The sequence below is a fragment of the Falco biarmicus genome, chromosome 3 (genome assembly GCF_023638135.1).
Source record: "Falco biarmicus isolate bFalBia1 chromosome 3, bFalBia1.pri, whole genome shotgun sequence".
Taxonomy (NCBI): domain Eukaryota; kingdom Metazoa; phylum Chordata; class Aves; order Falconiformes; family Falconidae; genus Falco; species Falco biarmicus.
In genome coordinates, this window is record NC_079290.1 from 75,675,213 (window position 1) to 75,690,419 (window position 15,207).

A 15,207-nucleotide genomic window follows, 5' to 3' on the forward strand; every position below is an offset into this window, starting at 1 on the left:
AAGAAGAAGAAAAAGTGTAGATTTTATCGGTAGCCTTTGGTAAGTATTTATTTCTTTCTTTTAACTGAAAAGCTCCAAGGGAAACCTGACTCATTTAAAAGTGAAAGATGAGCTTGCCATGCATTTTCTCAGTAGCATCCTCAAAGCATGTTGCTGCAATGCTGCCCGTCAGAGCAGAGCTCTGGTTAGTTCATTTTACCTGGCACATGAGCCCAGAGGTAGCCAAGGGTAGCTGAGTTGCCCAGCCACATCAAGAGGGGTACAGGACAGGGACAGCCATAACATATATCTCCATTGCAATCAATGTCAGCATGCCGCCTGGTTTCATTTCAGTCATAATCCCCTATTCTGTGTGTTTATATGGACTAATGCAGGGTAGACATAATGACATCAGAATTTCTTTAAGATTTTACACATTACTAACATTAAAGGACTGAGCACTAAAACTGTTACTTCTTCAAACAAAATCTTTTTCCGATCCAAATTTCACTGCTGCTTTTTGCTGTGATCAAGTACCAAAACCAAATGGCAGTATCCTACAATGATACAGATCTTTGAGCTATATTCACAGGCATCCTGGCCCACCATTTAAACTGATTTAAAGGCTGTGTATTACTTCCATTCTGTCAAAATATTGATAAGAAATTCAAACATCCAGATTTGAGTCACTTAAAGCACATGGCTCAAACGCTTCTCAAAATAAACAGCAGAGCATGGTTTTTCTTCTGCCTACTTTGCTTTTTGAAAGTTATTAAAAAATCAAAGGTAAATCAGTGAGCCTGTTCATACACGAATATCTCATTTATAGATCCATTATGAAGTATCTTTTTATTCTTTTATGATCAAATGCAGATTCTTGAAAGGATTAAATTATCTTTATATAAAAACATATACATTCAATGACAAAGAAACAAAATTTTCTTTTGCAGATGGTGCTAAGCAATTGTCCAAAAGTGCTGAAATCTGCTTTATTACAAGCCACTCTTAATTCCCTATTGCAGTGATTTGCAAACTGTAATTTATCAATTTGTTTTCATTTTTGACAGTCAACTGTGTTCAGCAAAGACATTCTCTGGGTTGCTTTGGTTTCACCATAGAAAGGATACGTTCCTGTTTTCTGGTATGTTTGGACAGATTAGAAGGCCAAGGAACTGGAATGAGAATACCCAGCAGATTATTTGGATTTTAAATACAAAGAAAAAAAGAAAGCCATCAAATCCCACCCACTTGAATAACGATGTTATTCTGTAAGATTTAATGAGGAAGCAGTAAATGTCAAGTTATGTGAATGACCGTGAAAGACTGGTGTGGGGCAATGGATTTTTACAAGAGTAAAAAAAAAATCTAGGAGAGAAAACCTTCGACTCAGTAGATTAAATAACGTTAATAGAATTCATGCACTGTTTTAAGATGTTCCTCTCATTTACGAGAAAAAGCAAACAAAACTATGAGGCAATGCTAGAACCCCCATAAAATATACTTTTTAGACCAGTGAAGAGAACAATTCATTTAATCTAAAATCAGGATTTATTTAAATGGATCACAACTCACTCTTTAAATAATTCTTTTTTTCAGAATAAATAAACCACATTATCATTATTCTAACTGAATTTCAAATATCTCTGGCCCCATTTTGTTGCTATTTGGAACACACTCAACAAAGTGGAAAAGCTTTGTTGGTCTGTTCCATCGAGATGATGAGCTATTATAAGCAGATAATCAATGAGTTTCAGATATGGTTGTCAGCTTCTTAAACAGAAACAAAAAAATCAAACTTTCCAGAAGAACAGAACTGATGTTATTATCCTGTGACCCTAACTGAAGTTGATTTTTCAATCACTATGAATATAAAAAATACAAAATAAAACTGAGTGCTCTACAGCTACTGCATTTAAAATACCCCAAGGTCCATCTTTTTTCAAAAGGCTTTTAAAATCCATCTACACTGCAGTAATGGAAGCATGCAGCAATTAATCACAAGTTAATTTTTTAAATGGAAGGCCTAGAGGATAAAATACTGACTCCGTCATTGACATAAGCCCCACATACATATTAGCAAGTGGCATCCACAAAATCCAAAAGCTACAGAATGTTACAGTCTCTCATTGTTTTCTCCTAGGTGGTAATCTATGCAAAACACAAGCACTTATGAGTCAGCAGTTCATTCGCATGTTACCCCAGAAGATGAGAAAATTGTTATTTTTGTTTGGGTTTAGGGTTGTTTTTAAAGAGACTAAAATGGGGAAATTATAATCAGGCTTGATTACTCTAAAACAACGGGTGCATTCAGATCATACACAGATCAGTTTATCAGACCTGAATTGAAAGCATATAAAAATGTATGCATGGTTAATGTGCAAGATTTCTAGGTATTTTACTTTCACAAATCACCTAGGACACTATATTGTGCATTTTGAAAGGTTTCTATATTCACAATTGCAATATCAAGTCAAGAAAATTCCGATCAGTGTAAATTAAAAGCCCTAACACATATATTAGGTCTGTTCCTTTATCCAATGTAACTGGAGGAACTAATCTCTGTTCAGGGCAGGTCCTACCTGCTCATGGATAGAAATCTACAGCATCTAAAATCTAACTTCAAACTGGCCTGTTTGTAACTCAGTATCCTGACACGTCTTATGGGATTTCAGGTTTTCAAACATGATAAGGTCAATCCCCCACTACATCCATAAATCAGGAGAACAGATGAAGTAAATAGCCTAAATGGGAGCATTCTTAGCTTTCCCGATTCCTGTGCAGTTTCTAGCACAATTTAATCCAACCTTGCTGCACAGCAAGAAATGACCATATGAAATAAAACAATGGTACGCTGGCTGGGAGTGCAACATTTCTCCAAACCTGGAAGAGAAAATTGCTCAGTTCCCCAGATCTCCCAGGCCAGAAACCATTAGCTGCTTGACTGTGCTTTTTCTTCAGCACTTGCCTTCTCTGGTGATCTGAGGTTGAAGTAAGACAACAGGCTAACCTGGTCACCACTATTAAAAATCATGACTGGACTCAGGATACTGCCTAAGAGATTAATAAATTGTTCTGGTCAGATTTGCCTGTCTGCTAGCCCTTACTGTGTTTTCATACCACAGAGTAACACTATATTCCAGCTACAAATGCTTTTTTTCATTACCAATCCTTATAACAATAACACAGTGCCCTGGATGTAAACCCTTGCTTTTGCTCACCCCAAGTCATGTCATGCTCTTTAAGATAATGCCTGACTTTTGCCTCAAATTGAGTTCTGCCCTTCTTACATGTGCTGCACTTATTCCCTCCTCCTGGAACTGAGGGAGAGAAGCAGCACAGAAATGTTCCTTTTCTTCCTTTCTGCATTAAGGCACAGAAAGGAGAGCAGGGCAGAGGCCACCTCTGGTCCCAGGGTGTGGGAAACCACAGCAGAGTGGTGCCAGGCCAAACACAGCCTTCAGCTTCCCTTCCCTTGAAATATGTTTTGCTGCTCAAAGGCAGAATAACCATCAATGTGATTTAGATAAATGACTCTAAATACGGTTTTGTAACACCATTTCACAGCAATTCTGAGCTCTTATTCCAAAGAAAGAGGTGATCCTCACCAGTGTTAACCACCACACCATGCAGATTTACATGCTAAAGTCTGTGATCTCCTGCTTGCCACACAGAGACCACCCTTCTCTCTTCTTTGTCTGTTGACAATTTGTCATTAATACTTAGAATTATTTTAGTTCTACATTAGGCAGTTATCACACCTTTTAAAAAGAAAAATATGTTTTAGAATAACTCAATCTATAGAAAACAGTTTGACAAATTTTAATAATACCATTTATCTTTATCAAGCACCTCATAGTCTACTAAGAGGTTCTCTTTTATATTAATGAGGAGGAGGAAGAGGGCTTTGTCTTCCTTTGAAGACATTTATAAGTAGATTTACTTTTCCCCAAACAAACAAGCAACACATTGAACAGGGAGACCTGCTTCTGATAAGGTTACTGCCTGCATCACCTTCCTCTGTCCTAAAACTAGCTAAAGCAAGAGCCAGTGTCACCACTGAGATGAATTCATCTTTAAAAGAAACAAAAACTGGACTATATGAAGCTAAAAGCAATGGTGGACCACAAAAACTGACTGCCCTGCAGACATTGATGCAAAAATATGAAAAATGATAAAGGTGGAATTGTCTGGTTTTCAACATTATGCACCCACTGGCCAAATCCTGTCTGTTGCTCATCATTAAAGTTGATGAGATGGATCAAATAAGTAGAGTTTGGCCATATATATTCCATTCCAAAATGGTAAAAAAGGAACAACACTTATCATATGTATTTCAAAAGTCAATAACCATAACTTGACTTAACAGAATATTCAGAATTATGCTTCTAAGATCTGAACACTAAAATGTGAGTGTCCTGAAACTCCCTCAAACTGTATGTGAATTATCCCTGAGCTAAAACCTCACTGAGGTTTTAAGATGGAAGGATGGCAAGTCAAGATGTCAGGATTGAGCCCCTGCAGATGTATTTAAAAGGATATGGTGAAGTCAGTATTTCTATCAATAATTGCAATTAAATTATAAAAAAGAAAATACAGAGAATAATACTTACTCATTTTCCAGTGGCAGTAACACAGACAGGAGTTTTGCTTGAGTAAATAGTATTCTTGATTTTGCATACAAGATAGTACTGCAACTTTAAGGCTTCGTATTTACCGGGACATGTGGGGGTTTTATTAGTGACATGAAAAGTGTTGGGATTTTGTGCTGTTTAAAAATCTTATTTCAATTTGGATTTTATTTGCTGCTAGTAAATCCAGAATAACACTTTTATGTTGTTTGACAAAACTATAAAAGTGCTTGCACATATATCAACTGCTCCTCATTAAGAGGGGCTTTCACATCAGCATTCTTCTGCCCCCATAGAACAGATGTCATGCCATTTTACAATATATAATTCTAATTTATCAACATCAGTAATACCGAGTTACAAAAAAAAGTAATTGTTGGCAGACAATATAAACAATTCATTTAAAGCATTTTCCCACTGCTATACCTCTAATTCCTGCCTCAAAAAAACACTTAATCTGTAATTGAGTCTCCAAACCATGGATTCAAAATCAATGTGTTAGTCCATTTAGGGAACAGGAGGAGAACAAATATTGCTCTTGGACGGTCATTTGATTTTAACATTTTAAGGAATTCAGGTCTCAGGGCTGCTTCCACTCGTCATTGGGAGTTCCAATTCCACTGAAGTCATTAGGAGTTCCAACAAAGTCTCTGGTAGGAGAAAAAACTGATTATATATGATTGAGATGGGATGGGTTCAGATTTCCAGACTTAGATTCTTTACTCCTGATGAATACAGTAGAAAGAGGTCAGCTCCTCAGAGCACTTCCATCGCACAGCAACATATAAAGACATGCACATATGTGCTGGTTTTGGCTGGGATAGGGTTAATTTTCTTCATAGCAGCTAGTATGGGGCTGTGTTTTAGGATCTGTGCTGGAAACAGTGTTGATCGTTCAGGGATGTTTTAGTTACTGCTGAGCAGCTCACACAGAGCCAAGGCCTTTCCTGCTCCTCACCCACCCACCAGCGAGCAGGCTGGGGGGCATGAGAAGCTGGGGGGGACACAGCCGGGACAGCTGACCCCAGCTGACCAAAGGGATATCCCGTACCACATGGTGTCATGCTCAGCATATGAAGCTGGGGGAAGAAGGAAGGGGGTGGGGGGGACACGACACACATTTGGAGTGATGGTGTTTGTCTTCCCAAGTCACTGTTAGGTGTGATGGAGCCCGGCTTTCCTGGGGATGGCTGAACACCTGCCTGCCCATGGGAAGTGGTGAATGAATTCCTTGTTTTGCTTTACCTATTAAACCATCTGTATCTCAGCCCTTGAGTTTTCTCACTTTTGCTCTTCCAATTCTCTCCCCCACCCCACTGGCAGAGGGAGGGAGGGAGAGCAGTGTGGGGCTCAGTTACCAGCTGGGGTTTAACCACAAAAACGTCCTAAGATCAGAGCTAGTTATGAGCAGAAAAAGATTAAATATTTATTTATATTAATATCTCTACAGTCTTTTTCTCCCAGCAGCTTTTTTTCAGAGACAAAGTGACAAAGTGTCACTTAGTTTCTGTTTTGGAAAGGAAAATATTGGAGTCATAGTTTTTGGGGAAATGGAAATTACAATTTCTGAAGAGTTCTAGCAAGGAATAACTACCGTGCAGGCTTTGTCTTGGACTGTTAATGCCAGTCACGCTGAGAAAAGAACTTCTTAGCTTTCTTAGAGAGGAAGAATTTCATATAGAAACCACACCAAAACCTTCATCTGAAAACAAACCATCATTTTTATCCACAAGTAGGCAGTCTGGTTGCCCATTCATCATCAAGCTTGAAAGCGAGATTCCTCTTTCTTTTTTTGCCAGACTCTGGATGACTTTCATATACAGTACAAAAGAGGCCAGCAGTCACTGCGCAGTCTAATAGTATTTGGTACCTGTTCCCCCAGACCCTTTGCTTAAATTCATTCACTATATCAAGGACAGTTTAAAAAGTATGGCCTGGGAATCCGTCTCTAAGTTCTAGTGCTACCATTTTATTTTTTTGTTTGAGACTCATTACTCCATATACTGTCTTTAACTACTCATATAAAAAAGGCAACAACATTCTCTGCCTCATACTTTGGTGCAAGTATGTGCTTTCTGAATAGCTCCAGGAGGGCTCATCAGCTGCTCTGCTAGCACTTCTGAACCACAACAACAAGAGGACAAGTGCTTCACTGGCTGCTGCTTCTCCAAGGCTCTTCACAGATGCAGGAGAAAGAACTAGATTTTGCCACATAGCATCCCATAGCTGCAAAAAAGTAGAAACACTGATTTGGAATGCTACAGAACACATGGCTCAGCCCAGCCCATACCTCTGATACATAAGGCAGGGCGAATCAAGGACATCCTGCAGTGCTCTTTTGATCTAAATGCTGAAGTGATTTATAAGTAACTATACAGTAAATGTTTTTCACAAACGTTTCCATAAATGTTTTTTGTACTGAAATTAACACATTGTACTATTTAGTAATGTGACTTCTGATGCTACAAATATATTGGGAGAAATGTAGTTGGACAGTTTTGATGTGAGATGTGTTATTGATTAAATACACAGGCATTTATATTAATTTCAAAATGCATAGACACTTGTACAGCTGTATATGCATTAAAACTTATTTTTATATCCTCCATGGATTACTGATAACTATGCAGATAATTAACATTATTGTAATATATTTGTTTTGTCTTTTGATTGCAATCGTTTATTTTTTTCACTGTCTGTTGGAGCAGCACATACTAGACCTATTAAACGTTTCCATCCAGTAACAGGCAACATCTACTGTAGGTAGATTTAATTTGTGCTGTCAGAAGCAATACTGCACCAAATGAAAGATCCCTCCATGCATTTTTGAAGCATGATAATGAATGCTATGCAGCTGAGATTAAGAACAAGCTCTCTACATAACACTTCTTCAATTGGCTCTTTTAATTGCACAAGAAATACTTTAGGTTTTAAGGACTTAAAGTATGAATAATTTGCTTTACATTTGCTAATGGGAATGCTACCATTAACATACAGAAGACTATATGGTAAGCGATACATCGAGGAAAAAGATTTACAGAACTTGAAACCATGATTTGCCTATTTGGCGTATTTATATGCCTCCCATTTACAGGGGACATATTTTTCTGAGGCTTGCATGCTCGTCTGCAACATTTACTTTTGATTTTTCATTCTTCCAGACAGAATTAATTGCATAACATTAATTAAATACTTGATCAAATATCTTTCCTATCTTTGAAGAACCATTCTGATTTTTTTTCTTTTCACATCTAGATAGTTTTTAAGTTCCTAACTTAGCAGGGGGTACAACTTCAGACCTGTGATGTGCATAAATAAATTTGGAAACAGTTGTAGATCTCAGCTCTCAGATAACAGTAGAGCAAACCTGGCTTTCTTCCTCAGTGAAAGTGGAAGACTATTTCAGTAAGTAGGTTGCAACTATCTGCAGCACTGACTGGCACCACAGGCTTCTCCACATAGGTAGCACACAGGCACATTTTTATGTCCTTGGGCTAGGCTTCTTCAGGTGTTAGCCCATGAGCCAGACTTGGTCCATGAGACAGTGCCATTGAATAAGATCACTGTTCACACCCAGCCAAAGTTGGCAGAACCTATAGAGATACTCATTGAACAGCCAAACATTTCAAGGCTCATCCTTTGGCCTACATAGTGCATATTTTCTTTCCCATCTGTCTGTCTTCCAAAAACAGTAAAAGTCCTGCACTATGCTCTGTATTTCTCTTTTTGCAAGCCAGCTTTCCTGTTTCAGCCCTGTTCTTCAACCATTTTGCTATGCAAGTGATACCACCTTAGACTCCAGCACGAACACAAGAGAGTGTTGCTTACTCCCTCTGTCCGCTCCCATTTATGTCACATCTGAATTGGACCAATTGTATCTGTTAAGCTCTACATACTATTTTGGAAACATCTCCTACTTTGCTGAGTTCAAGAAGCCTGCTGTAAAGTATTCACTGTAGAGAATGCTTCATTCACTTTTCAAGCAGACCCCTCCCACCACCTCTTTATTAACACATTTTGTAGTTGTCTCTATAATACATGATTTTTGACAAAGCGAGTTCTTACCTTTACAGGTAACTAAAAGAAGATCTAAAGGGCAGAAAAAATCAGTTTTGCCATGTCATCCATGAAGATAACAGTGTGTAATAAAGCACTGAGAATTTCTACAAGTGCCTGACCTAGCCACCATAGAGGAAGAAGTAGTCCATGGGAAACGCATGGCCAAATCCTGTTGAACTAGTCCTGCTTCACACAACTCTCTTCTGTATGAATATGAGTCTCCAGCTTTGAAAGTACAACATGTGGAATTAATGAATCATCTACTGTAAGACTTCATCTACCATCCTTTTGTCCTCTGACGTTACTACATGCTATGCTGAGAGGCAAGGGAAGTATTTCTTTCCTGGAACACTATTTTTAATGACTGGTGTGTTTGTGGTTTAACAGTGTTTTGGCTAATTGATTCAACAGGAGAAGGTTTCAGGTTTGAATATATTATATTCAATCATTATTCAACCATAACAAGTCAGGTTTTTTATTTTTTTTTCTCCAATTCCATGTGTCTACTCATCAATTTTATATTTGACAGCTTCATTTTGTTCTCATTTTGACAGCTGTTGTGTTTATCTATGTGTGTGTACGTATGTGTGTCTGTGTGTATGCATTTATATATAGAAATATATACTGTTCTTAATACTTGTGTCATTAGCCTAGATTACCAACGTATGATTTTTCATATCGTAGTATCTCAGGTGTTTAGAATTATTTTCTTGAATAGAAATCTTAGTCACAATGGTGGCATTTTTCTAGCTCTATTAGTCTTGGCACTTGTGTAAAGGGACAGTATTGTCTTTAATATGTCCCTTGGAGGAGGGATTTACTATTTATTAGTAGGTATTTGATAAAAACAGTCAGACTTTTTCCTAAGTCATACTTTTACATATTTTAAATCTGTAGAAGCCAAATACAGACTTATTAGAACACCATTTAATGAAAAGTATTTTACGTGTACAACTACATGTAGTGAGCATTTTATATGACCATACACAATGAGAAATGGTTTCTGCTGCTGTCCACAAAGGCTTTTGGGGTTACTGTTTATCCTGTGGAGGAACTTTGTTCCACCAAAAGATGCTTCTTAATTTTCACTGATTTATGATTACCAAGATCATAGCAATTACGAGACTCAGTCACTTGCCTTCCTTATACTGAAGGGGAAGAATGACAAGCAGGTTAATTGCACGTGAGTCTGAGTGCTTTGATGTGTAAGGATAAAGCTTAGGTTCTTTGTTCATTCATTCTTGGGAAAAATGTCATCAAGTTTTTAATGGTTGGAACAGGTATAAAATGCAGCTATTTGTTTCACAAAATGGTGAGATAGTACATGTCAGGTGCTTTGATCCTGTGGCTCACTGAGGTCACCCACTCAATCATTTTAAGCCTTTTTCAGATACCTTAGTTTCCCCTTGAAGATCTCTTGTGCAAGCTGTAGTGAAATCTGATCTTGTAGAGTTAGTAGCAGGTTCACAGCCCAAGGTCACATTTTATGTTTGAAGGCTAAGATATAGATGGATAATGAGACATTACATTTAATGAGATGGGCCCAGTAGGGCAATTAGGAGTTGACTATAGAGCACATATTTCCTCCAGGTTCACATGAGTGTTTCTATAGAGGTTTGAAAAGTAGCAGTGCAGGGAAATGGATGCACAAAGAATGAAAAGAATCATGTGGAAGATTTTCAAAGACTTAGAGGAGACTCTGGAGCCTATTCACTGGAAACATCAAGTCAGTGAAAATCAGAGACAGAGGCCTAATTCATCTGTCTTTGAAAACCACCAATGATAATGCAAAAAACCCCCTGAAATTTCAGAATACTCACTACTTATTTGAATGAAATAATTACTCTTGGGAGAAAGAAAATAATTCTCTGGAATTTGTCAGTAATTTGCTATGGGAAATATTTTTGATTCACAACAATAAGAATAATGTCTGGCCTTATTTTGTATAAAATAAAATTGCCTATGACAACACTTTCTGAAAACTGTAAGAGGAAATGCCTGTAGTCACACTGGCTAGAGAACAGACCGCAGCTGGGCTACTTCAAAAGGCAGGTTTTAAGTGGCATGTGAAGAGTTATGGAAAAGCATTGCATTATTCCATTTTAGCAAAGAACCTGCCTTTCAAAGATTTTCAGTGATTATCTTCTGGTGCATAACTAAACCACTCTCTTCCAGAAGTGATACTAACTTTAGACAGAAATACAATCTTAAAAAATAACAATTTATAAGAAATGCCATGTATCAAGCAAACATATTGAGAGCATCAACAGGCAAGTCACACAGGCAAAGAAGTCTGCTGGGAAGGATTTCAACACAGAATTGCTCCTGCCACAAGAATTTCTTGTGGCCTCTGTGTTCCAGATTAAGCTTATTATAAGAATACCTGAATCCAAATCCTTGCCACTGGCTTACATTTAGAGTGGGATCGTTTCACATTCCTAAATTACTATCTAGGTGGACAGAATGACTGTTCTGAATGAGTAACTCCATGCCTCAAAATCTTGGGAATTGTGACATTTCAAAAGCAGTTTTCACTGCATGATGCCCTTTTCACTGCATGATACTCCCCCCCTGCCGCCCCCCCCCCCCCCCCCCCCAGCATTTATTTGAGAAGCACAGGTAGTGTGACAGTCAGATTCTCTGAACCAAAGCATCCCGTTGCAGCAAAGCTTACTTTAAGAAGATGAACTCGATCAAGACTTCTGCTTAGGCTTACCTTGTTTGGAATTGCTGGCAGGGGACCTCAGCTACTATGAAGAAACAGCTCCAAAAGTTCATGAGCGAATTTTGATGGGAAAATGACTGCTCTGCTCTCTGGAGTTAATTAGATGGTGCATTATGTGCTGGAAGAATGTATATTAAGTGGAACAAATTATACAAAGACAAACACATAAACAATATACATTCCAGATGGAAATATACAGAGACGACTTTTGACTTTCGAGAGTCTTTTTTTCAGGGACATCCAACAAGGTGCGGGAGCTCGAGATTACCTTTTCTTTGACATGTGGCGGAAAAAAGAATGGCTGTTACTAACAGGAACTGAGTATTCTCACTGAATTCACTCGTTGAATGAGAGCATGACTGAATTACTGGCTGTTCCCTAACCAAGAAATTTTGGAGGGAGAACAGACTGGCCACCCTTTCACTGGGCATGTGACGCAAGGTCTACTCAGGCAATACATGTAGCCCCATGACTGGTAACTACCTCAAGAGTACTATTATCCCTTTATGAGGCTAAAGTCTCAGTAACATATCGGATACTTCTAGGAGAAAGGGGGAGAGGTGTTATCACAGTGTGCAAAGCATCAAAGGTAAGACAATAGGAAAAGTTCTTGGCTCTGTCGATTGTGCAGGGATTTGTTAGCTGACACATACTTGACTTGCAAGACCTTTTCCTTGCTAAACCCTGCGGGCTTTGGAAAGCTGAAATTGCTCCATACTTTTGAATGGAGAAAGCTGGAGTGAATCCTCTTTGTTTTGTGACACTTGGCACTTGGGTAGCTAGAGAGCAGCTGTCACAATTCCCTGTGATTTTGAACAATTATTTATATGTTCCTATTGCTTTCTCCCAAAGCGATTACAGGCAGTGGCATATCATTGTTGAGGGCTGAAGGCTACCTAAAAGACCTGACAATAGACATGAATACAGGTGATGGGTTTGTTGTACTGTCACCCATAAGAGAGGGATTGGTCCTTTCCATCTCATTTGCATTCCGGGAAAAAAAATATTTCAACTGTGATTAAATTCTTAATGGTAAATCAGCCACCTTTTTTCTGTGTAATTCAACATGGTTGTTTTATAAAATGAGACCTTAGATATTACTCTGAAGAAAAATACATCCTTTGGTTGACAGTCCCTTGTAGATCAAATAAAGTGTTCTTCTAAGTCCTGGACTTCTCAGGTGATAAACACTGCACAATGAGATCTGTAAGTAACAAATGCTATACACCACAACAAAGGTACAAATCACTTAGCCGTGTAAAGAGGCAAAAGGGGAAGTGAATATTGATCAAGCATTCCCAGAACTGTTCTTAAACAAAGAAGCATTGATTTGGCTCCCAGTTACAATGGTCTGGCAGGAACAAAACTACTGAATTTGAGTCCTCAGCTACCCCAGAGGAACATGACAAAAGTTCTCCCAGCTTACAAGCACTGTCCTTGAGCTATTCATTTTCTCTACCTGCCCTTCAAGGCACCAGTTCTACTCAATACAAATATATGCTGTCTTTTCAGACTGTCCTCAGTCCAGCCCTATTGGATCAGCACATCTATTGGTGGGTATTTCTCTGTTTTAGCTCCTGTTTCCAAACAAACAAACAAAAAAAAATGCTTCCGTTTTCCCAAGCAGTCACAACACCCAAATAGGCCAGTCACCAATGGTTACCCTGGCAGGATTTAAAGCAGTCTTTTGCCATCTTTTGCCAGTTTGCCAGTTACTTTATCACATCATTTCATGCCGAGGTCCACAGGGTGGAAAAAGCATACCTTCCTGAGCAACACCAATCTGCAGGGCCACAAGCTGCTATTTAACAAGCACATACCTCCGAGTATTTTCCTCTGATGCACTCTGTTATCTGTGTATTCCTTTCAAAGTTGAGCACAATACACAGCACAGATCTACAATTATTCAGCAAGATTAAAGAATATCTTTAAGGCACTTAGAGTTACAAACAAACATTGGCTCCTTAAAAGTTTTCTACTTTGGACCAAAGGCTAGCTGATATACACTCACTGGGCAGCATATTTCTCTAAATTCAGTGAGATTATTTGTAAAATAATGCTTTTCAAATGGAATAAAGTTTTCCAAATGCAGCCCCTGGGTATTAGCTATTGTATAGACCTTACTGTTCCTCAGAGACTGGCTCCTAGAAGAAAGGACCGGTTTCATTTTCTGCAATAGAAGTCTCATGTCATTCAATGTAGGCTATTCAGATCGACCATAGCAGAGATTTTCACAGATGTGCAGTGGTGGCAGAATTATTGTCATTGCATTGTTGGTTTCCTGGCTTGAACATTACCCAAAACCGAGGCCCTTATAATGTTTCTTCTAAAGTAAGAAACAGATTATAAGGATTTTGGTTAAGTGTAATGCTGCTTACACATACATACACAAAGGGACAAAAAAAAAAAAAAAAAAAAAAGGCAACAAATTCTGTTTCCCTGAATGCAGCAGAGAGAAAAGAAGAAAACCAAGCAGTTTTTCTTCTGATCAAGTGTTCTGTTACAACAAACCCTGTGCCCAAGAAGTCCTCCCTCTTCCTTTTTTTTCAGGGTCACGCTCACAGATCCCCAGACTGGCTTCTTCTACACCCTGCAGTTGCCATTTCTGCTACCAAGCACAAGCCACAGTCTCGGTAGTTTCTGTCTAACATTTCAAAGCCTCAGATCAAGCCTTCAGAAGTACTGTTTAGCTGCATGCAGGGGCTGTTTATTCCTGCTTCCACTGAAAAAGTCAGTTTGTACATCCACGGACTAGTGTATAGGTGCACTAGTGCCCTTGGACTTGAGATTGCCTGCCTAATGGCTGGCGCAGGGCCATGAATTCCCTCCAAGGTTACCCTCTAGCTGCCCACATCTTCTTGGATCACCTGTGTAATCCTGAAGGAACTAGTCTGAACAAGATGAAGTGCCTGCTTTTGAAACAAATGCTTGGTCACCTTTGTGCACTCTTGAAAGAAAGAACGTTCCCTGGTTTCTAAGACACTTCTGGTTTCGTTTATCTTAGCAACTCTTCACATTTTCTGTTCATTCTTTCTTCTTGTTGCATAACCCAGCTGACTGTTGCAATCCAGTTTTATAGGCATAATGCTGTTATTAATTTTCTTATTTTACAAAAGATTTTACCATATGTACTTATAATGTTTACTGCCCAAATGAATACTTCATTCTTTGGTTTTAGCATGTTTCTCTTCAGTATGCATGTGCTTATTTTTCATGTCTCACAAAAGACACTTGGTATCCTGCAAAATTCCATGTATATTTTTGTTACCAGTTTCCACCTTGTCATTTTCACATACAGAGACAAAGAATAACCTAAAATTATCAATTAAATTATTTTAAATTAAATGTTCTCAATTGTCACAAGAATAATATAGCCTATATATCTCTCATAGAAAAATATTTGTGGAAACAGTTCATGGGCCTACACCTTCTAGGGGATGTTACAAATCCATACAATGCTCCCAAACATCCAAATGTCTATAGGAGTTGAAGGATGCATAAAACTGCTTACCATCAAATGCACACATCAATAAGGACATCCGTGTAAATTGTTTATTCACATAGTGAAAGAACTACAATATGTGAAAACCCAACTGAAATACTAGGGGGAAAGACAAGCCTTCACACACATAAAAAAAACATGTCTACCAGCCAGGAGCAAAGCCCCAGCCCCAAACCTACAGGAAATGTAGACAATGCAAAAGAAAACCATGATCTGCACTTCTATACATACTTTCTAATGCCTTTTCTGAGAGCAAGATGACATTCAGATATGCAGGTTTTTTATGTCTAGTTTCCATCAAGCGATCTTGCATG

At 38.4% G+C, this 15,207-nt stretch overlaps 1 long non-coding RNA gene across 1 annotated transcript in view; it reads right to left on the reverse strand.

Annotated features, from left to right (window-relative positions):
* Window positions 1-5,768: 5,768 nt before the first annotated feature.
* Window positions 5,769-15,207, reverse strand: part of LOC130145589 (uncharacterized) — an 81,820-nt gene continuing 72,381 nt past the window's right edge. The window contains exons 3-4 of the long non-coding RNA XR_008820614.1: window positions 11,383-11,509; window positions 5,769-6,833 (exon numbers count right to left, since the gene is read on the reverse strand). This is a non-coding gene — a long non-coding RNA (uncharacterized LOC130145589). The remainder of the gene's footprint in view (window positions 6,834-11,382; window positions 11,510-15,207) is intronic.